This window comes from Dama dama, chromosome 7 (assembly GCF_033118175.1).
Source record: "Dama dama isolate Ldn47 chromosome 7, ASM3311817v1, whole genome shotgun sequence".
In the NCBI taxonomy this organism is placed as follows: Eukaryota; Metazoa; Chordata; class Mammalia; order Artiodactyla; family Cervidae; genus Dama; species Dama dama.
Window position 1 is genome coordinate 48,863,893 of NC_083687.1, and position 24,074 is coordinate 48,887,966.

Consider the following 24,074-nt stretch of genomic DNA (forward strand, 5'->3'; position numbering starts at 1 on the left):
TATCACTACAGTAGGTACCAGCTGTTGGGTGAGGTTTCCCAAGGTAGGCAGAGCAGGTGGTCTCTACATGGCTAAAATTCTGCTAGTTCAGGGGGCCTCCCTGCTGGGCCAGTGGCTAGGATCCCACCTCTAATGCAGGGTGTACAGGTTTGACCCCTGATCAGGGAGCTAAGATCCCAGGTCTCCTGGCCAAAACACCAGAACATAAACAACAGAAGCAACATTGTAACAAATTCAATAAAGACTTTAAAGCAATAGTGGAGAGCAACTGCCTTCTAATCACTGTATTTCGCTCTATACTTCTCAATATTGTACAATTATCATCTTTCACAATTATTTTAAAAATTCAATAAAGACTCTAAAACCATTCCAGGTGATTTTTTTTAAATAACTGGCATGTAAAAATTTGAGTTTGGTGTTGATCGGCTTTTGAGCTAACAGGCCCGAGCCTACTGAAAAGAAATAAAGAATGTAAGGGTCAATACACAGAGGCCATCTAGGGCTCATTCACACCAGGCAAGGAGGCAGTCTAACTGCAGAGCAACCCCTGTGAAGTGGAGGAAGCAGAGCAGGTGGAAGTGGCTGAGTGGCGTTTCTTAGAAGCTGGAGCTGGCCAATTACACACCAACCACCCCCACTGAGCTCACCTGGATCATCCTACGCAATGATTCAAGGATCATTGGTAGCAGTCGTTTAGCCACTAAGTTGTGTCCGAGTCTTGTGATCCCATGGACTGTAGCCCACCAAGCTCCTCTGTCCAAGGAATTCTCCAGACAAGAATACTGGAGTGGGTTGCCATACCCTTCTTCCCAACCCAGGGACTGAATCCTCGTCTCCTGCATTACAGGCAGATTCTTTACCATCCAAGCCATCAGGGAATCCATCAAATCATCAAGAAACACAAATTGTTCTTATTTTTAAATTCTTTGGAAATGGTAGGAACACACCAAATTCCATCAACATGCCTATGCCCCGCCCCTTCTGATTCTTCTGCGTTTGCTTTATCCTTGACTATAACGTCTGATATGTGAACCAGAATCTCTCTTGCTTCTGCAAATAGTATAGACATGGAAATGTGCACAGCAACAATGACCCTACTGGCTGGATTTTGGTTATGCATTTTTTTTTCAATATGGAAATCACTCTAGTGGGGTTTGTGTTTTATGTAGAAAAAAAAAAAAAGGCAGTGTCATTAGTCGAGCTCTCAGACTGCATAACCCTTCTCACAACAGGCTCAGTCACCAGGAACCACATAGATTGGAAAATGAAACACATTACCACACACCCGTGAAAGGCATCTTTGCAAAACTGTTGGAAGTGGGGGCTCCGGGGGGGAGGGGTTGGTCCGGGGAGGGGGTCCGAGGCGGGGTGGTCTGGAGGGGGTGCGGTCCAGAGGCTGCAGCATCTCAATCAGTGAGCCTCAAACACAGGGTTAGATACCATCAGACCAATGTCACCCATGCTAACAGCCAGCAGCTCTGAAGTTCAACTGGTTTCTAAATACATTAAACTTGCCATGAGAAAGTCAACTCTAGGCAGGATTGAGGGGGTGGAGATTGGGGAGGGAGGAATTAAGAACTGGAAAATAAGAATTTTAGAATGTTCTTGTCTCTGTTCACAGAACAGAAGGAAGGGCCTTTCTCAGCCAAGTAACCCATGCGCTTCGAGAAAGGTAAATCCTTTTGTGTCAGAAGAAAAACAAACCAATTTTTATACTCAAGAATACAATGGCTACAATCGCTGTTTTCAACCTGGTGGTTTGTTGAAACTGTAGGGACCATTAGAGATTTCCTGCAAGGCAGATGAAGTGGATTTGGCTTTGCTCTTATGATCCATAATAGCTACACTGCAAGAATAGCAATTCCCCTCCCATATCGAGCTCTGCTAAGTGAGGAGATAACATGAGGGAAGTTACATGAACTTGGGAATTGTATAAATGAGTTCTTTAGGCAAAACTCCCTATTTTTCAGTTTATGAGGGTTGAATACAATAACAAACTCATTTACAAATATCAGGCAATTGGATCCAAGGTGACCTGTTACTGTCTCTGCTCAGAAATACCTATTTGTTGCAAAGAAATTCTCCTGACATTGAGAACAATTAATCCTACCTATGAACTTGAAAAACCTATGGGGGGGGGGGGGGAGGCAATGTCTTTTTTTTTTTTTTTTCCCCCTTTGGGGAAAACAAGTTACAATTTGGAAAAAAAAATGAAGGATGTTAAGGCTAGTGGTTAAGACACTCCAGTGCCATCCATCTACTTCCAAGGCAGGTCCCTGACTTACTAAGCCACCCAAGATGCTACTTCACTGCACTGCATCCAGGCTCCCTCCCAATGCCCTCCAGAGGTACCAAGCAGGAGCATCTCTTCAAGGTGAGACCCTGGATCCCTTGCACCAAAGTTTTTATACCCAAGGGATTTGGCAGACGCTTATTTGTAGCAAGGGTTGAAAAATTTTTTCTTACTTGTGCCCTTGTCAGATAAATAATCATACCACTAAAGGCTCAGGGAATTTCTGATTTTACAGAAATATGGACCATGACACAAAAATGCCACACCCATCTAAAAACAACACCATCATTTACTATCCACGTAAAATTACCATCCATGTAAAACCTTCTCGGGAAAGCAAGGAGAAAGTGGCAGACATAAGTCAAAGACGCTCGCTGTTTCAGCCTCCTCTGGCTCCCCCGCCCCGCGCCCTGGCTCACCACCGCCCTAGCCCCTCTCTGGGAGCCAGCCTCTGAGTGTGCGCGTTTGTTAGGCAGGTGTGTTTTCTACACCTGCCTCAGTGTGAAGTCAGCCCACTTCTGGCCCCGAGGAGAAATTCCCTTTCCTTGTAGCAAGATAATGTTTTAAAAAGCTGACTTTTAAACCTCTTCCTGAATTTTTTAATGGATTAAATTCATCATGTCACCAGCTGCTGTGCAGCTAATAGAGCCATAAAACACTGTATTAAAGGATTACCCATGCAAAATTTCCTCTTGCGCTAATGTGAATTTTAATACTTTTAACATTTAGTTGAGATGGGAATGTCCAAGAACAGCTTGTTCAATAGGTTGTTCTATAAAATTAAGTTCCTCGTCTCATCAGAAATGCCAGGACTCCATTAAGTTAAAATTTTACAGAGAGGCTAAGATGATTCACTGTGCAGCATTTGTAAGAAAGGAGGCAACAGCTGCGTCGACATTATTGCTCTTTAAAAAAAGAAAAAAGAGAGGAAAAAAGAAGAAAGCAAACCAGTCACGGATCCCACACATACATGGAGACTGGGCTGAACAGAGGAGAATGCTCACTTCGGGTTCGTGGCAGATCAATTTACACAGCCCCAGAATCAGTCATTAGGAACACCTCAGCTTCTGTTCCTCTTGAATGTCATTTGTCAGAAGCTCAGAAAGTCTGAAAATATACAAAGGGGTGATTATCAAAATTATATAGATATCATACTTTGAGTAACAAAAATATGATTACGTGTATCTTGAAGAACCCCTGAAAGAGGAAATGGCAACCCACTCCAGTATTCTTGCCTGCGAAATCCCAGGGACAGAGGAGCCTGGTGGGCTAGAGTCCATGGGGTTGCAAAGAGTCAGACGTGACTGAAACGACAGAGAATGCACACATGATGATAAAAGAGAAAACAGAGAGTAAATGTAGCTGATAGAGGGTAAAAGAAACACAAGAAAGAATGGATGGATGCTGGAAGCTACACAGTTCAACATCTCCTTCTCCAGGGGGCGGTTCTGAGTCCCTGAGAGTCCCCACCTTCCTCAGGCCACAGAGTTGATAAAAGAGGAATGGAGAATAAACCCCAAGTCTCCTTTCTTGCCTAGAAAATTCCATGGGCAGAGGAGTCTGGCAGACCAGAATCCATGGGATCACAAAGAGTCAGACACGACTGAACTACTGCGCACAGACACGCACACACTCCCACAGCCAGACACAGAGACTCATGTCTCCCTTGAAAGAGAAAATGTTAGTCACACAGCCATGTCTGACTCTTTGCAACCTCTTTGTAGCCGTCAAGGTTCCTCTGTCCATGGAATTCTCCAAGCAAGAATACTGGAGTTGGTAGCCATTCCCTTCTCCAGGGGATCTTCCTGACCCAAGGATTGAGCCTGGGTCTCCTGCATTGCCGGCAGCATCTCGAATTATGAACATATTCGGTCTGTCTATATGGGATGGCTTACATGTTAAACGACAGCAAAGAATCAGTAAATCAACAGTGGTAAGATCATCTTTCTTCCTGTGAAAGCTTTAGAAGGTAACAAAGCTTTATGGGTCACACACCATTTCCACGATATTTCCAAATTAGACCCCCTTCTGAATATTTCATTTGAAATTTTCTCTTCCCGATTATGCCTCCTTACCCTCCTTTCATGAATGACTTCAAAGCCCAATTGTAGCTGTTACCTAAGCATCTCAAACAGGTCAGCATTTCAATCTTTGCTACAGAAACTGTATCGTAAATGAGTTGGGTGAAAACATTACACACTTTTTCTTTAATGTTGTTCAATAAACTGGTCTAGGTGGAACCATCCACAGAGCTCCAAATTCACCTCACAATTAAAGTGGACGTTAGAATGTGGACTGTGTCTGATTTGAAAATACAACCCAAGGATGATCAGTTTTAATGGAAATTCTCCAAAGCCAGTATGCTTTACCCCAGCTGAATTCTGTCCATGGCCCCATATTCTGTACTCTGTATGTATTACTGTTCTGAGAGCCTGTCATTTCTTATCAGAATGAGAAAGGCTAAAGAGATAATATTTCAATAACATACTGGCCTGATCATAAAATAACTCAATGGAAATGTGTAGCTGCCTCAGGCAGCTCGGCAGGGTACTCAGCAGTTAGATGATTTCTATTCTGGGTTTTTTTTTTTTTTTTATGGTTACATTTTCTGTTATATCAGACATCCCCTCAAGTCTTAGTTATGCTTTTATTCAAAAGGGAGAACCACAGTATAAAGACCTACAAAACTTATTATGATATATTACTAGAAAGAAATAAAAGTAGCTGCCATGGTAGCATATTGATAAGGACAGGCCTGCCGCATTCACCGACCTTTTTTCATCTCACCCACCAGGGCTGAGGCCGGAGTTTCTTGGTTGCTAGGCAACGGGGGTCACAGTTTTCAGGTCTTAAATGCACAACCTAGTCAAAAAGCAGATGATGTGATCTTCAAAGGGAAAGCAGATGTCTGGCAGGAGTAAGATTTTTAATAGGTACAGGGGTTTTCAAATTCATTTTCATCATGCTAAAGGCTGAAATGGAGAAACTTTAACTTGTCAAAAGATTGTGGGAGCAGGTTTTTAAGTGCTGGTGATGAGAATCACTTGCTGAAATGATATGAAGAGAATATAGTCAAGCTTCTCTTTGAGAAACACATGGACACACGGCTTAGGATTTTAGCTGCCAGTGGAACAATTGATCAAACTCTCACTCCAAACACAGGGACACACACAAACACAGGTATGTGATCAAAAACACGGGGTGATCTTGAGAGATGAATATGGGGGCTGATTTGGCAGTGAGGGTTTTCTGTTTCTGGTTTTCTTGTTTTTAACATTTTCTCACAAACGGAACCACACCCTTCTTTACTTGATGACAATACTGCAGGCAGCATGACAGCCCCTAAAGGTCAACCGCAAGAAAGCTCATTCCCAAACCCTTTCCCTCCTGCCAAGTCAACACTGCTTTAAACTTTAATAAAGGGCATCAGAGAAAACTGATCTCGCAAGCGGGAAGAAACGCTTGGCCGTACAGAATTGCATTTGACTGTATATCCCACCGGAATGATTTTCCACCCTCCTCCCACCAATATGCTTTAACTTTACTCATATTACCCTAATAACATTTCAGTAATAGCAGCTTTTCAAAGAGGAAATTCAGTAGATTTAAGTGTCAAAAATAAGTAAGAGAATTTTGAATTTCCTGTTTCAAAATTTGTTTGAATATCTTAATTGAAGATTGAGGCAAAGAGCAGCTATTTTTACTTTGTCAATACCCACTCTGTTAGTATCATAATATCTTGTGGAATAGGAATGACAGCTAATTCCTAAAGTTTCATTTTGCTCCATGTTATGTTTTAGGGGAGAGAAGGATAAAAACATATGTGTGTGTGTGTCTGTGTATGTCTGTATGTTTGTGTGTGTCTGTATGTGTGTCTGTGTGGGTGTGTGTATGTGTGTGTGTTGGGAGAAAAGCAACTAATTATGAATTATAGGTGGATAATGTGGAATCCAGAATTTCAAAAGACAGATGTAAGGGTTTGCAGGCTTCTGTCACTCTGGGCCATATCTGAGTTCCCGTAGATCCCGCCTGATTTCAACCCGGGCGCTAGGTAGACATCCTGGCTCATATAAATAGCAGTGAGATAGCCAGAAGGCAGGTCACACGCCTGGAGACTGAGGCTGTCAGATAACTCTAATGATTTCTCTGGCCCTTCAGGGTGAAAAATTTACTTCATACTTTTTTTGTCTCATATTTGCCATTTTCCTTTCCCTGAAGATAACTGTCATTTTTAGAAATGTCTGCTGCCTTTCCCGAGTTGTCAGCATCGAAAGAACATGAAATGAAGCGACTGGAGAAGAGACAGACCATCCAGCCGAGCTGGGGTGCAGGCGTTCACCCCATGCTCGCCTGTTGGTAAGTGCACCCCTCAGAGCTGTTTTCCTCCAGGTTCTTGCTGATCTACAGAGCCTGCCTTTTGTTAAACCTTTGTCACCATTTCCAGAAACTCATGGGTCAGGGGGTGGGAGTGGGAAGAAAGAGCCTCCTCCAGAGCAGCCTCCTACGATCAGAAAGACCATCTCCACTGGCGTCTTCTGAGCCAGTGTGGAGAGGGGACAGGAACCTGTCCATAAACAGTAGGTGCCCAAGAGGAAGAGTTTAGCAACTTTCAATGTAACTGGATGGTGTAATTCTATGCCTGTCAAATCTAACAAAAGATATTCAAATGCTGTCTTATATGTTTTTTTCTATTGCAATTTTAAAATATATTTTATAAAAGTATGAATCCACAATGGATTAGGGGAAAAAAAAAAAAACTGGTCTTTGAGCAGTATTGCCCCTAGCTGATGTCATTATACCCAGCTAGCCATCCTCCTGGCAAAACAGTCCCAAATTCAACCACTGTGCTGAGCTCTTTACAGTGGGTGAGGCAAGGAGCCCACCCAGGGTTCTAGTAGGACCGTTTTGCCCGAAATCTCTTTGCTTTTGCCACAAGGCTTGCTGTTGATTACTCTAAGTCTTCCTTCTCTATGTATCTAAGAGGCCAATGGACGCAGACATGGATACCTGAAAGGATTCACTGTCAGACCTGCTCCCTCCGAGAGCAGAGGGCAGATTCTGAGCACTGTTGCAAGATGAAAACATTTTTAAAAATTGAGTTAAGAGTGAAGTTTAGTAGAGAATCCAGGAAGCTTGGTACTGAAAGGGGTCTTGATGGGAATGCACCTCTGCCCAGCTTTGACCTCAGTGTCCCAGCCTCTTTCTGGGAGGGGCGCTCCTGTGGTCCCCTCTGTCTCCCTGTGAGTGGTCAGGAGTGAGAGGGATCTTCGCTGAAACCTTCTTGCTGGGACTGCCCTGGTGGCCCACTGATTAAGAATCTATGCTTCCAGTGCATGTCTATCCCTGGCCAGGGAACTAAGATCCCACACGCCAGGCAATACAGCAAAAAAATTCTGACCCAACCGGCCAGAATTCCCTTCAGGGGACAGCTGGTTGTGCCCCTGACTGGAATATTAGCTCTCAGACCCGTTCCCCACCTCCCCTGCTTTGCTCCATCCGGCAGAGGATGGCTTCCAGACCTCCGTGGTCCCCTCATTTCTCCTCGGGTTAGTTCCGTGGGAGACGTTGGTTTAAGACTGAACGGAGCTTCTAGACTCGACTCCCATCCGGGTTCTCCTCTCTCAGCTCGGCTCTTGTTGAAACCACAGTCAGTACCTTCCCCGGAGGGCTCATCACCGCCCAATCAACACAGCCTCAAGAGGCAAACACGGCCAGCTTTCCTAGCCCCACTCCTGGCACCCGAGAAAGAGGCAGGCTTGCCGCTGGAACAGGGCGCTCGGGATATTTCTGAAGAGCTGAAGGGACCACCGGAAGACGCCCTACACGTGGGCGGGTCTGCTTCCGGGGCGGGGACAGCAGGTCCCACCGCGACCCGAGCAGCCGGAGAGTGCGGAGTCCGCCATGAGGACGGAGCCCACGGCAGGGACCAAAACACCCCCACCGTGGTTCCCAAAGCACCCCCAAAGAACCAGCTTGTAGAATCTGATAACATCACCTTTCTCTGAGTCCTTTCAGCCCAGTCTTCCTGCTGCTAATCTGAGTGCCTGTCTGTACCCTCAACTCTTTCATTGCCTGTGGGACCCACCCCCTATGTTAAATTCCCTCTATTTGAATTGCCCAAAGGGATCGTTACTGTCTTGATCTGATATCGGGGCTTGACACTCTTATGGGGAAGAGACCTGGCCCGTACGGGAAGCCATGTACCATCCAGCAGAGCTCGAGCGGAAAGATCTCTGATGGAGACCAGAGCGCGCAGGGTACACACGTCCTAATGATGACCACAAGCTTCTCACTGGGCCGGGAGCTCCCTGGGCATAAGGACCTTGTCTTGTTCATCCCCGACTCCCCAGGATCTACTGCTGGGCTAACTCATGACTGGCACACAAAGAAAACTACTTCAGTATTTTTAATGAAGGGTAAGGGAACTTTTATTTAAATCTTTTTAAATGCAGGGAGAATTAACGTGTTCATTTTATGCTGTGCAAAAGGAAGATTAGAGGGTTTCGTGTAATGTCTGTAAGCCGCAGGAATCCCTGGTCACACTGTTTTATTGACCAATAATTGGCCCATCCTTTTAGAGATGCAGTGAGCCTAAAGGAACTTAATTTTCCAATTAAAAATTTAAAAGTCAATTTGATTTGCCTTCAAAAAAAGCACAAAATTGTTTTGGTAGAATTCTTTTCTGAAACTCAAATTTAGCTAGTCAAATTCTACCCAGGCAGAGCACACTAACTCCAGGGAGGTGAATTATCACATCATAAAACCCCTGTTTTTTAGTGGAACTCCAGCTGTTTGAGGTGTTAAATACCTATGTCTCCTTCAAAGAAAACTAGTTTTGACATTTACTTCTTAGGAGAAAGGCAAGAGCTAGCAGAGGCAGGGCTGGCAAATTGGGACAGCATGGAGATTGTCCTGGTTACCTGCTTCCCTTTCTGAGCCCACCCTTACCCTCTCTGCTCAGCCCTCCCCCCCCCCCCCCACCCTGTCTTTCCCCACCTCCCCCAGCAGAGCAGGCACTTCGTTTTCACTCAGCTACAAATGACTGGTGATAGCTTAGAAATCTGTCCCTCTCTAGTCCAGAACAGGTATATTCTTAGAGTCACAAGTTACATCAGTGTTTCTCAAACTGTAGCAAATGTTGGGATCGCCCAGAAGAATTACAGCACAGATTTCTAGGTACCACTTGAGATTCTCATCAGGTAGTTTTGGATGAGGCCCTGCCATCTTGAATGAAGTTCAGTGGGAGAACAGATTATTAATAATAACCATGTCACAAGGATACTTTAAGGATTAAATATTATCATGCAGCTGAAGTCCCCAGCACATACATCTTATGTAATTTGTTGTTGTTTGGTTACTCAGTCGTGTCCAACTCTTTGCAACCCGGTGTACTGTAACCCACCAGGCTCCTCTGTCCATGGGATTTTCCAGGCAAGAAATACTGGAGTGGGCTGACATTTCCTTCTCCAGGAAATGATCTCCAGGGGACCTTCCCAACCCAGGGGTCAAACCTGCGTCTCCTGCTTTGACAGGCAAATTCTTTACCACTGTGCCCCCTCGGAATCCCATATTATGTAACGGGCACTCAGGAAATGTTCCTATCTTCCTCCCTCCCCTCAATTCCAATTGAGAAGTTTTCTGGGAAAGCCTCATGAAGTCAATGTGGTCTGAGCAGAGTTTAAATTCTCCCAACCTGGGTGTTGCTTTTGTGTTTTCTCTAGCATTTTAAAGAGAGAACACCCCGTCAGATGGCCTGGGCACCCAGATAACATTTCCAGATGCTTCCAGACCCAGATCAGTCCATCCTTACAGACCACAAAGCACTGGTTTTCCCCTGCTAATAATCCACCCTCCCACCAAATGGCTCACGTCTCCATGGGATGAAAGGTGAGGGAAAACCTGCTCAAGTGTAACACTTAGGATCAAACCCTTAAAAACGCTTTTTAGAATTCCATCAGAGAGATCATGAAAGCACGTTTGGTCAAATGCACTGTGCAGGGAAAGGCCTTTTTGAACTTTTTATCTTACCGTGATGCTTTTGATCTGCCAGGCACATGATCTCATTAAAAGCATATTATTTAGCTTAACCTTCGAACACTCCCCCCTTCTCCTGGTAGCCTGGGGCTGGGGGCTGGGGGCGGCAGTTCCGTGGACTGCCTGTATGTCACAGCATCATGTTACCAAGTCCTGCCAGGTCAGTGCTGCGAGCTCTGCTGGGGCGGGGCGGCTTCTGGCTCAGACATTTCGAGAGCTCTGCAAGGTGAGCTGGGTAGGCGGCTGCCAATGAAATGACTCCTAATTACTCAGGAACGCTCAGCCGGGGCTGGCTGACACACCGGGCAATCCATCTTCGTGGAAAGACCAGACACCTGGTTTTCAGATCAGATGACTTGCCTGGGTCCGGTGAAGTTAATTGTTTTATTTCTCAGTCCTCACACAGTCTTTGGAGAAAAAGTGCAACCTAAATTCTGAAACCAGCCATTGATTTGTGGCTTAGTTTTCCTTACCAGACAGAAGGGGACAGGGGCCTTAACAGAGCAAGGGAGCTATTGATAACGCGAATGCAATGTGTCTATACAATCACTCCCAGGATTATAATTATATTTGATGGAGCTTCTTGTTCATGATTCCTTAGGTACCCTCAGGGGGTGGGTAGAAAATAGAGGACAAAACCTGCTCTACTCTGATCAAGAAACATTTTAATGGATAACCAGCAAGGACTTACGGTAGAGCACAAGGAACTCTGCTCAATGTTTTGAGGCAGCCCGCATAGGAGGGGGGTGTGGGGGAGAATGGATCCATGTATGTATGGCTGAGTCCCTGCACTGTTCAGCTGAAACCGTCACAGCGTCGTTTGTTAACTGGCTATGCTTATGTGCATGCTAGGTCGCTTCAGCCGTGTCCAACTCTGACCCCATGGACTGTAGCCCGCCAGGCTCCTCTGTCCATGGGGTTCTCCAGGCAAGAATACTGGAGTGGGTTGCCATGTCCTCCTCCAGGGAATCTTCCCGACCCAAGAATACTGGAGTGGGTAGCCTATCCCTTCTCCAGGGGATCTTCGTGACCCAAGGATCAAACCCAGTCTCCCACATTGCAGGTGGATTCTTTACCAGCTGAGCTAACAGGGAAGCCACAAAAAAAAAAAAAAAAAAAAAATACTCATTAAAAAAAAGAGAGAGACCCAAAGTCAGTCCTCTTCCCTGAGCCCAGGAGCAGAGTCCTGGAGGGAACCCAGCACTCTGCCAAGCTTTCTATAAGAGCAAAGGCTCCTTGTGGCTTTTTCATTGGATGATTTTCTTTCTTTTCCCTTCATTCTCAACCTTCACTTTCCCTCCCTCCCAACTTCCCTCTGCATCCCAGTGTGAAATGCCCATCTTAGAGGAATAGTGATCTATCTGGTCTTTTTTTCAAGAACCACTGACAACATTTCCAACTCTTGGGTTTTCATAAACTGATGGGTGAACTGCTGATGTGTCTAAGAAGCAGTGTGGAGGAAGATGTAAGACTCCTAGGATACCTCCAGGTCACTCCCTCTAAAAAATTGTCTTTGTTCACTTGCTCAGTAGTGTCCAACTCTTTTTGACCCCATGGGCTGCAGCATGCCAGGCTTCCCTGTCCTTCACCATCTTCCAGAGTTTGCTTAAACTCATGTCCATTGAGTCAATGATGCCATCCAATGATCTCATCTTCTCTCACCCTCTTCTCCTCCTGCCTTCAACTTTCCCACCATCAGGGTCTTTTCTAATGAGTCGGCTCTTCCCATCAGGTGGCCAGAAAGTGGAGCTTCTGCTTCCGCATCAGTCCTTCCAGTGAATTTTCATGGGGATTTCCTTTAGGATGACCAGTTTATGTGATAGTCAAGGAATAAGGGTTCTAAGTTCAGTGCCCCACCCCAGTAGCACCATTGCTCACACTGACAGAAATCTCTGAAAAAAACTTCACAGTAAATTAAGTACAATTAGCAAAACAAATATCAACACTAGCACAACCCAGTAAAGAAGTAATCACTCAGCCTTCATTCTCAGCACCCATTAAGACCTGAACCATTTCTCAAATCAGTGATCTTTTTAAGTGATCATTATCACGAATGCCTTCCTAAATTAAGGAATCCTCATTAAAGGGTACCATAATGATATTAAACTTCAGCCTTTGCCAAGAAGTGGGGGTAATAAAGCTTTCCAAGAAGTGACAGCTCATATTTTTGATCCAAACCATAAAAATAGCTAAGTACTTTCTAATGCTTTGATAAGCTAGACTTTTTAAAATGTTCCTTTAAGAAGCATTTCGTAGGATGACAGACATTTAGAGCTGGAAGGGACCTCTGAAAGAGTATAGTTCTACTCTCTCTTATTTAACAAATAAGGAGACTGAGGCCAACTATGTCAAACAATTTGCAAAATGTCTTACAGCTAGTTAGTCACAAAACTCACTTAACATATGTAAATGTACTCAGAAATAAATCTCATTGAGACAGAAGGGGAAAAGGACGTGCAGCTCTCTGCTTTCGCCCCGTCGAGAATGTCCCGGAGAGAATCGCTCAGTCCACAGAAATGACCAGGACTATGACAGAGATCAACATTCAGAAAATGAAGATGACTCCGGGAGTTGGTGGTGGACAGGGAGGCCTGGCATGCTGCGGTTCATAGGGTCGCAAAGAGTCGGACACGACTGAGCGACTGAACTGAACTGATGACAGAGAAACCAGAAGATGGCTTCTCTGATCCACGATGACTTTGGACAACGGCTTCTGCGTGGCTGATCAAGGGGTGATACCTGCTTCCAAAGACTGCACCAAAAACTGTGGGCGCCCCTCACTAGCGATGTTTAATCATCCTGCTTTGCTCAAAAAAAGATGGCAGGAAGGACTTATTATAATATAATAATGAATTATGCCCTTGATGTGACATTTCACTAATGCCATTATGTTAGAAATGGAGATAGATTAACAAGATATTGTCTCTGACTGAAGAAGATGAAGTGACCTCAGAACAAAGAATATCAAAGTCTCAAAACCAGAAACGAATCTTATTTTCTATTTTACATTCCTATGCAAAAGAGACTCATTATTCAAAATTAATATTTTTCGGCAGTCAGGCTAATGCACTTTATCCTTTACCTAACAGTGTCTTTTTGCTTCATTTTCTACTTAAATAGAATGTAAATGTATGCAGTAACTTCTGGGATTATAACCTATTTAAAAGCCTTCATAACCTCAAAGATCCTAAGGGGTAGGACAGGTTAAATAAAAGTGTTAACTGTTTTCAACCAAAGGCCTCTGAAAAGCTAGAGCCAAATATTACATTATATATATATATATATATATATATATAAAGCATATAGTTACATATATATACACATATAAAGCATATATATATATATGGTATACATAGCATATGGCCAAAGTATTGGAGCTTTAGCATCAGTCCTTCCAGTGACTATTCAGGACTGATTTCCTTTAGGATGGGCTGGTTGGATCGCCTTGCAGTCCAAGGGACTCTCAGGAGTCTTCTCCAACACCACAGTTCAAAAGCATCAATTCTTTGGTGCTCAGCTTTCTTTGTGGTCCAGTTCTCATATCCATACATGACTACTAGGAAAACTATAAGTTTTGACTAGATGGACCTTTGTCGGCAAAGTAATGTCTCTGCTTTTTAATATGCTGTCTAGGTTGGTCATAGCTTTTCTTCCAAGGAGCAAGCGTCTTTTAATTTCATGGCTACAGTCGCCATCTGCAGTGATTTTGGAGCCTAAAAAAAAAATAGTCTTTTTACCTTTCCACTGTTTCCTCATTTATTTGCCATGAAGTGATGGGACCAGATGCCATGATTTTTGTTTTTTGAATGTTGAGTTTTAAGCCAACGTTTTGACTCTCCTCTCTCACTTCCATCAAGAGGCTGTTTAGTTCCTCTTCGCTGCATATCTGAGTCCCTGGCTGCATCTGAATTTAACTAAGTATCATTTCTTCGTATAACTCGGACAGCAAATATTCATGGATACACATGCTATGAGAAGCACAATAGAGTGATTACTTATTTTAATTTTAGAAAGTATTTTTGAACGTCAAACAAGATAATAGTTACTGCTAAGTACTCTTGATATGAAGAAAAAAATAAGTTTGTTTGAGGAGGAAAGAATTGGTCATTAAGGAAATGTTGGTACGCTTTAAATTCAGTTAAAATAGGATTTGGGGAGCCTACCATGCCAAGCCATCCCCAACCACCAGGTGGCACACTTCTGCCTTCTTTCCACCATCCAAGGGCAGAAAAAAGAAACCACCTGGGGAAGATGTTGGGTTTAGTTTTTTATGCTAAATACTCACCAAAACCAACTTAGCATCATAAATATATATGAATCTACAAGTGCTCTCTCAGCTTGAAGATTGTCATCACTATCAGTGCAAGTGACTTTGCTTTGCTTTTTTTTATTAAGCTTTGAGCCAACAAAATACCAACACATCAATGAGCAGAAATTCCAACAAAAATAAGCCCACTGATTAATCTTTACGTGGAAACAGAAGCAACTGGAGAAATTGTTTTACCTTTCAGGATACTCAAACAAAAGACTGGTATTTAATAGTCAACACTTGTGTTTCAGAGGTAGAGAATCCACCTACAATGCAGGAGCTGCGAATTGAATCCCTGAGTTGAGAAGATCCCCTGGAGAAGGAAACAGCAACCCACTCCAGTATTCCTGCCTGGGAAATCCCATGGACAGAGAAGCCTGGTGGGCTACAGTCCACGGAGTCGCAAAGAGTCGGACATGACTGAACAACTGCCCACATACACATCTTATGATACATTTATAACAACTACTCAGAAAGGTGAATATACGCTAGAGTAAGAGAAATATATACAATCAGGTTAGCACTCTGAACACTGTGAAGATTTCAGCAGATTTTTTCCAACGTTTATGAAATGACTTAATTGCCAAAATCATCAAAGCCACTCCAATTTTTAAAATATTTTTACAGAACTGTCCATTTTTACTAATTCAGATTCAGAGACAGAGACTGTCATCATACCTTAGAAATAATCCTTCCTACTTAAAAGGAAATATGCTTTTAACTTTATTGGAAAAGGTGCCCTTTTTGTTCCCTGGGGTATAACAAAGAGATTCAGGGTTGACCCCAGTTGATGAAGAACCAGTAGTCAGTTAAATAGCAGTTTACACAGAACTTTTAATGTTCTTTGATCAAATGGCCACACGAGTGAGACTTTTGCTTCATTCAGATCCAAAATGATCACAAGGCAGAATGAGGTGAACTCTAGCCCCAGTTGCTGAGTTGCTAGCTATGCTGCCTTGAGCAAGTCACTTAAACTCCTTTTTGGGGGGTTTTATTTTGATGTGGACCATTTTTAAAGTCTTTCATGAATTTGTTACAGAATTGCTTCTGTTTTATATTTTGGTTTTTCTGGTCACGGGGATTTTAGCTCCCCGACCAGGGATAGAATCTGCACCCTTTACACTGACAGAAGTCTTGACCACTGGACCACCATGGGAGTCTCTCATTTAAACACCTTACACCTTCTTTTTCTAAGAAGTTTTAAGTAAAATATTTTTAAGGCTCCATTTTACTTGTAAACCTATGATTTTATCTACTTTTGAATCTACTGCATAGCATAAGATGTCTCAAGGTAACTGGGGGAACAGGAGAAGCTAAGGAAGATTCTAGCACAAGAAGGAACCCTTCTGAAGGTAAGAGTGTGCGGATTGTCCCCCATCTTCTCCATCTTCTCTGACGAGTAGAACCCAGAGCTCTAAGTGCACAAAGGAAGAGAAGCCCTTTGGTGTAGAACGTGTTCCCTTCGCCTGGTCTAATTAACACTTAGCCACCTCAGAGTGTGTGCACAGAGGTCTTTCTCTAGTGTGGCTGTCTTGCACAGACTCCAGTAGCTAAATCAGCTTCACAGATTCCAACGCTTGGAACCTACAGCTTAAAGAGTCCAGCAAGAACGACAGTCGTGGTCCTAGAACAGTGTATTACGCCCACCGAAGACCATCCTGGAAGTGCGAAACTCCTTTTCTTATCACGAGTTCCTGCTTAACTCAGGAACTCCTGCCTAACTCATTAGTTACTCCCTGAACTCAGAGCAGCATTATCTTTTTATATTGAGTTTACAAGAGCAAAGATCTCTGAATTCCTCAAATTCTATAGCATACGCATTCTACACATAAAATCCACAGAGCAAATAGCATTCATATTTTTACTTACAGAACTCTGTCTTCCAAAACAAGCTAATGCTGCATGGATTTACAAACTGGTCCGAGACACACACACCACGGGCTGACCGTGGGCGGACACGCTTCTTTCTCAGTATGCCGCGGCTTCTTCTTTCTTGTTCGTGCACTTCCTGTGGTATTTTAAGAAAGATTTTCACGAGGGATGGGTCCTTAATTAAGACTTTAAAATGAGGGCAATAAATGTATTTTATTGGTTATAGCACCTTTTTCTTTATTAGAAGGATAACAGACTGCTGGTTAACTGGTCATGAAATATTAATTAAAAAGAAAAATATATGATGTGAGCTATCTCAGTGGGTGCTCACTCATATTTTCTCCACTGGAATTTTTTTCTGCATAAAGTTAAAGGCACATGGACTCAGTTCTGTCACCTGCAGGGAAACATTCATTTTGCTTCTCTTTCACCAGCAGGTCTGGAGCGTCTCTGCAGCGACATTCAGGACCCAGAGGGGAAATCTCATTTGGACATTAGCGGTCAGAAAACGTGCTCAGGATAACACATTCATGGCAGAGCTTCCCACAGAGGGGTGTAGAACCGCCGCCCCCCCCCCCCCCCCGCCCCGCCGCCAGTTCTGCATGGAACAATTCTGTCCCCACCGAGGAAGTGAGATCGGAGAAACTCTACTTTTTAATAGCTGAACTATTTTTTTTTTATTTTATTGAAGTATAGTTGATTTATAATGTGTTTTCTTATTTTGTATTGGGGTATAGAAGATTAACAAGCAATGCGGTGATAGTTTCAGGGGAACGGCAAAGAGACTCAATCATACATACACATGTATCCATTCTCCTCCAACCTCCCCTCCCATCCAGGCTGCCAGGTAGCATGGAGCAGAGTTCCCTGTGCTATGCAGGAGGTCCTTGTTGGTGATCCATTTTAAATATAGCAATGTGTACATGTTGACCCCAGTCTCCCTAAATATCCCTGCCCCCCATACTTCCCCCCGGCAACCATCAATTTGTTCTCTAAGTCTATGAGTCTCTTTTTGTTATGCAAGTTCATCTGCATCATTTCTTTTTAGATTTCACACATAAGGGATGTCATATGATATCTATCCTTCTCTTTCTGCCTTACTCCACTCAGTATGACAGTCTCTAGGTTCATTCATGTTGCTGCAAATGGCATTATTTCATTCTTTTTAATGGCTGAGTAATATTCTGTACAGTGTTGTGTTCATTTCCGCTATACAGCCAAGTGCCTTAGTTATACAGGTACATATACATCCTTTTCCATTATGATCTTATCACAGGATATTGAATGAAGTTCCCAGTGCTATATAGTAGGACCTTGTTATTTATCCATCCTGTATACAAGTTTGCATCTGCTCACCCCGAACTCTCAATCTATCTTCAATCTATCCCCTCCCAACAAGGGATCTCTCTCTGCCCCGGGCACCTCCCTTTGCTAAGCTGCACCTTCTTCAACTTCCAGTTAAATGCCACGTTTTCCCACATTCTACTCAGCCCCACACACCTCAGCCTGCTCCCCTCAGCCTGGTGGAGGCAACTTAAATTTAAGAGGAAAAGCAGATGGCCTAGGATAACAGGGAGCGTTATCCTGGACTATGGCTGTGATGCTGTGAATGGAATCAAGATAAGCCTCTTTAGGCATCTCTGGTACACTGGTCTCACGTTGCTGGGAGGAATCCTGGGGAGCACGCCCCCACTCATAGCTGCTGGAGCAGGGGTGGGGCGTGTGCTGCTGGGCACCCTCAGAGGAAGGATTTTATTGAAGCCTCGATAGCAGTCTCCATGGCAACCAGGGGTCTCCAGCCAGGGATTCTCAAACTCCTAAGTGGACTCCATGGGAGTCACCCAGGGCTGTCTTGCTATAAGGCAGCTTCTGATTCAGCAGGTCTGGAATGGGGCAGACAATGGTGGTCCTCGGGTTCTCAGGAGTAGTGGGAGACCCTCTCCTCTGCAGGAAGCTTGGAGCCAGATTGGCCTTTGTCCAGTGAGGGGAGGGAGGAGCGGAGCTTGCCTGAGCTGAAAGGACTTTCTCTCTCTTTTTCTCTCTCTCTGTCTTTCTCTCTCTCTGTCTCTCTCTCTTTCCTTCTCTCTCTTACTTTCTCTCTTTCTCTTTCTCTGTCTTTCTCTCTTTCTCTCTCTGTCTTTCTCTCTTTCTCTTTCTCTGTCTGTCTTTCTCTCTTTCTCTCTCTGTCTTTCTCTCTTTCGTTCTCTCTCTTTCTCTGTCTCTCTCTCTTTCTCTTTCTCTCTCTGTCTTTCTCTCTTTCCTTCTCTCTCTCTGTCTTTCTCTGTCTCTCTCTCTTTCTCTTTCTCTCTCTGTCTCTCTCTCTTTCCTTCTCTCTCTCTTTTTCTTTCTTTCTCTCTCTCTCTTTTGCCACACCTTTAGGCAGGCGGGATCTTAGTTCCCCAACCAAGGACCAAACTCGTGTCCTCTTCCCTGGTAGTTCAGATGGTAAAGTGTCTGCCTACAATGCGGGAGACCGGGTTTGATCCCTGGGTTGGGAAGATCCCCTGGAGAAGGAAATGGCAACCCACTCTAGTACTCTTGCCTGGAAAATCCCATGGACGGAGGAGCATGGTAGGCTACAGTCAATGGGGTCACAAAGAGTCAGACACTGAGCGACTTCACTTTCACCAAGGGAAGTCCCTAAAGGATTTTTTTAAATGCAAATCGGGGGGTTTTATCATAGTTGGAAGACTCTTGGTAACTTTTTATAATCTCTGTCATTACAATATCATTTGTGTTATAAGTAAGAATTTTAAAATCTTTTTAAAAAATTTTAAACAGCATGAAAAATGATTGACAATACCAAGGTGCTGTCTCCTCCCCACTTTCTTTTCAGAATCTTTGGTATTTACCCATTGGCTTCTTCACTTTCAAACTTGAACAAGCCTAGAATTTTTATTTTTCCCCTGGTTAACTATTTTATTTTTTAAATTATAACACAGTAAAATTGACCTTTTTTTCTTTTGAGGTACAAGTCTTTCAATTTTGATACATGAATAGATGAACTTTGAATTTTAATATATGAATAGATGTGTTTAAACACTGCCACAATCAGGAGTTAGAATGGTTTCATCACCCCCCTCTCCCCCTAAAGAGACATAAGATTTCAGTTCCCAAATTTATACAATGTTTTCATTTTTTCCCCTTTTCTATAGTTCCTCTCTTTGCTCCCACATTGACAGGCAATCTTATAAGAGTTTGATTTTTAATAAAAGTAAAATGAAGTTAAGCACTGCTTTGAGAAAATGTTCAGAAAATTCACACTCTTCTAGAAGTAACAAGAGGCAGCAGAGGATTGACACTTTGAGGTTCAGAACCCCCGTGATGAAAGGAGGGAGGTCATCGAACCCCAGATGGGAAGCGAGCACAAGTTCCTGCCTTGAGCTCCCTCTGGACAAGTTGGCCTGCTGCGTGTCGCCCAAGGGCCTTCCTGAGGATTGAGCTTCTCACCAATCAATGTTCCTTTTGTTGCACTGCCAGAGTCAACCCAGAAGAGAGGGCAAGCTGTCTCAGAGCCCACAGTGACCTGTAAACTCTGATCCTCAAGCTGGAGGGCAGAGCCCCCTGCTGAATACGGACAGCATCAGAGAGCCCCCAGAGAGGTCATTGGCAGAAGGCAGAATGGAGTGAGGTCACTTATGCTGTTTCAGCCTGTAGGTCCCTTGAAACTCTTGAATCTGTGTCCCAGAAAATAAAGTTTCAAATCACAGAAAAATCTCAGATCCTCCAATGACTCATATTAACTACAGGTAAAAAGAATAAACCTACAGGAGAACAAAAATGCTATCATCTGAAGGGCTATTTCCAGCTCCTGTAAACTTCTACCTCCACGCATGCCACAAAGCTGAAGGTCTTGTAATACCGCCTTTGATTTACAGAAGGAAAAAAAAAAAAGATGACATTACTGGGACGACCCGTTACCCCTGTGCCTCCTCTTGTAGTTCAGTGTTAAGTACTCTACAAAACTGATTCCTTGGTGGAAAGCGATTCTGTAATTCAATCGAGAGATCTTGCTAATGTCCCAGACTGCAAGAACATAGCTTAAGGGTTCAGGTTTAGCAGGAAGCCTCGCAAACCAGAGACAGAATTAGAGCCTGCCTCTTCCATCAGGGATGAGCGAAGGTTGTTGGCAATGTACCATTAAATAATTAGTAAGAGTTTGAAAAGGAACTGTAAGATTCGTACGGGTAAGTTGGTCTCAGAGACGGAAGGTTGGAAGGTGAAGGATGAAGATGAGACAGGACACCAGATGAACAAAAGGTGAAGGCTGATGACTATTGAAGCTGGATAATTAGTAAATAGGAACAGGATAGACCATTCTGTCTACTTTTGTGTACATTTGAAAATGTCTAAAATAAACAAGTTTAAGAAAGAAAGGGAAAAAAAAGATGTCATCAAAAGGACTAGGATGGGAAAATAAGGCTTCTTGAAACTCAAAGAATTAGTAGATTTTCTCACTTTCATTGTCTGAGCCACCAGAAGCCCAAGAATACTGGAGTGGGTAACCCATCCCTTCTCCAGGGGATCTTCTGACCCAGGGATTGAACCAGGGTCTCCTGCATTGCAGGCGGATTCTTTACCAGTTGAAGTGCCAGGGAATCCTTTTTTAAAGGTAAATATAAATAAATGTATGATGACTTTGGTAAGGCTAGAGGTCAATTAATCAATTCTAGTCCAATAAAAAATAATTTTAAAAAAGAAATACCACAAATCAGAAAGACTGGCCCAATATAGTCAAAGTGCTGAAAGGAATAAAACGTACAACCAAGAATTCTCAATCCAGTAAGATTATCATTTAGAGTCTGAGAAGAGATAAAGTTTCCCAGACAAAAGAAAGCTAAAAGAGTTCATCACCACTAAGCAGGCCTTACAAGAATGTTAAAGGGACTTCTTTAAACAGAAAAGGCTATAACTAGAAAAATGAAAATTAGAAAGTCTCAAGGGGTTTCTTGAATTTGTTGGTAGCATAAAGTATGATGGGCAGGAAGAGGATGAAATGAACAGTTTGCTCAGTTAGCCACTGGGCGGATTTTCCAGTGTTCATTAGAACGGTCTTGTTCCTCTCATGCTAAGTTTTGACCAGCAGGTCCCCAGTCGAGCACTAAGGATCACCAGCTAATTACCAGTTAGTGATGGGTTAGTCACTTCTGTACTCATTTCTGAAAGCCCCACTTTCCTTAGAGTGGGAATTCCTGGAGTACAGAAATGTCTGTGTACAAAGAGTACCATCATAGCTAAATTTTAAGAAGTAGCTGGAACACTTTAGCAGACAGTAGTTTACTTGATCCTTACAAATCCAATTATTTGGGCCTTCCCAGGTGGCAGAGTGGTAAAGAATCCGCCTGCCAAAGCAAGAGACGTGGGTTCAATCCTTGGGTCAGGAAGATCCCCCAGAACAGGAAATGGCAACCCACTCCAGTATTCTTGCCTGGAAAAGTCCATGGATGGAAGAGCCCAGCGGGCTACAGTCCATGGAATCACAAAGAGTCAGACACAACTGAGCAACTGAGCACAAACATACCGTTAGAAAATGGAAAGTGGATGGATAAACTCTAGCTATTGCTTATTTATTTAAACTTATTTAAAGCAGATTTGATTATTTGACCCTGTTTTACAGGCAGGACATGAATTATTATTCATACTTTACATATGATCAAACTGAGGCTACAGAAGATTGTAACTTACTTACTCTCACGCTGCCTGTCAGCTCACAAACAAGCCTGCTTTTCTGATGTTAACGGGAGTACCTGTTCTATCAGACCACAGTTTCCCTCCACTGTCACTAATGATCACACACAGGTGTTGAGAAAGCATTCCCCTGGATGCTGAGAGAGAGACAGGAACCCCCAGAAGGTCTCCATCCCACAGCAGTCTGAAATCTAATTGAGAGAACAAGGCATTTCATTTGTAAAAAAAAAAAAAGTGTTTTTAAAAAGCATGTAATAGCTGTGTTAAATGTTGAAAAATAGATAATAAGAGACAATCTAGGCAATAAAAGCCACAGGGCCTGGTGTTTCAAACTCAATAAAAGGGAAGAGTCTTTCAACAAATACTTCTTCACTATATTTATTGAGCACCTACTATGTCTCAGCTATTTTGTCCAAGACCGAAGACCTTGTACTTTTCTTAACTAGCTTCTCACAGCACTTGGAGAATCTGAGTAGGAAAAAGACTACAGAATGCACCCGGATGTCTTTGGGGGCCCCTAAAGTGCAGAATTGATGGGGTCTTTAGGGCCCGTGTGTGGCACTGGGCTGGGACCCCGGATGTTACGCCAAATTTCACGTGGCCAGATGGCTATCTCATGCCCCTACCCCGCCCCTTGTCTTGTCAAGCAATCCGTACTTTGAGAAAACTACTGATAAAATATTCTTGGGACCAGATTAGTTTTCAGATCTACCTAGTTCAGTTCAGTCGCTCAGTCGTGTCTGATTCTGCAACCCCATGGACTGCAGCACACCAGGGTTCCCTGTCCATCACCAACTCCCAGAGCTTGCTCAAACTCATGTCAGATCTATCTAATGGGCCATGAAATGTGTTGTGTTGGCTCCAGCCATCACAGGCCATGTAACCCACTCTGCTTTGTAGCCACGCTGACTGGTCAGGCTCTGGAGCACATTCTTCTGGTTTTTATCCTTTTGAGTCTTTGGGGGAAGAGAAATCTCCCTGCCAGTCCTTCTGGCTTGTCTTCCCTGTTCATTGGCTCACACACACGTCTTTTGTTTTTCTGTTTTGCTGGGGAAGTTTCTTCCATGCCCCAATCTTAGCCAGCTCCTAACCAGAAGAGCCAATGAGGGATATTATTTTTAAGAAGAACTGTGTTTATTTTTAAAAATATGTTTGATTTGTTTCTTGGTGATAAGACTTACTACAGGGAGAGTTGCATGCTTCACACTGTCTGTAGACTGGTTTTGTTTTGTTGTTGTTGTTTTGAGGGCTTTTTTTTTTACATTTTTTTATTATGATAATTTTTATTTATTTATTTTTTTTTTTGGCCACACTTCGTGGCATGCAAGATGTTAGTTCCCCTTGTTATTGTTGTTGTTCAATTGTTCAGGCGTGTCTGACTCTTTGCGACCCTGTGGACTGCAGCACACCAGGCTTCCCTGTCCTTCTCTATCTCCTGGAGTTTGTGCAAACTCATGTCCATTGAGTCAGCGATGCCATCCAGGGATCAAACCCATGCCCCCTGCAGTGGACGTGCAGAGTCCTAACCACTGGACTGCCAGGGAGTCTAGAGGGAAAGTCACTCAGTCACGTCCAACTCTTTGAGACTGACCCTGTAGACTGTAACCCACCAGGCTCCTCTGTCCATGAGATTCTCCAGGCAAGAATACTGGGGTGGGCTGCCATTTCCTTCTCCAGGGGATCTCCCCAACTAGGGGATTGAACCCGGGTCTCCTGCCTTGGAGGCAGATTCTTTACTGTCTGAGCCATGAGGAAAGCCCGGACTACCAGAGAAGGCCTTTAATTCTTATTTTAGTTGAAGTATACTTGACTTACAATATTGTGCCAACCTCCGCTGTACACAAAGTGACTCAGTCACACACATGTATACATTCTTTT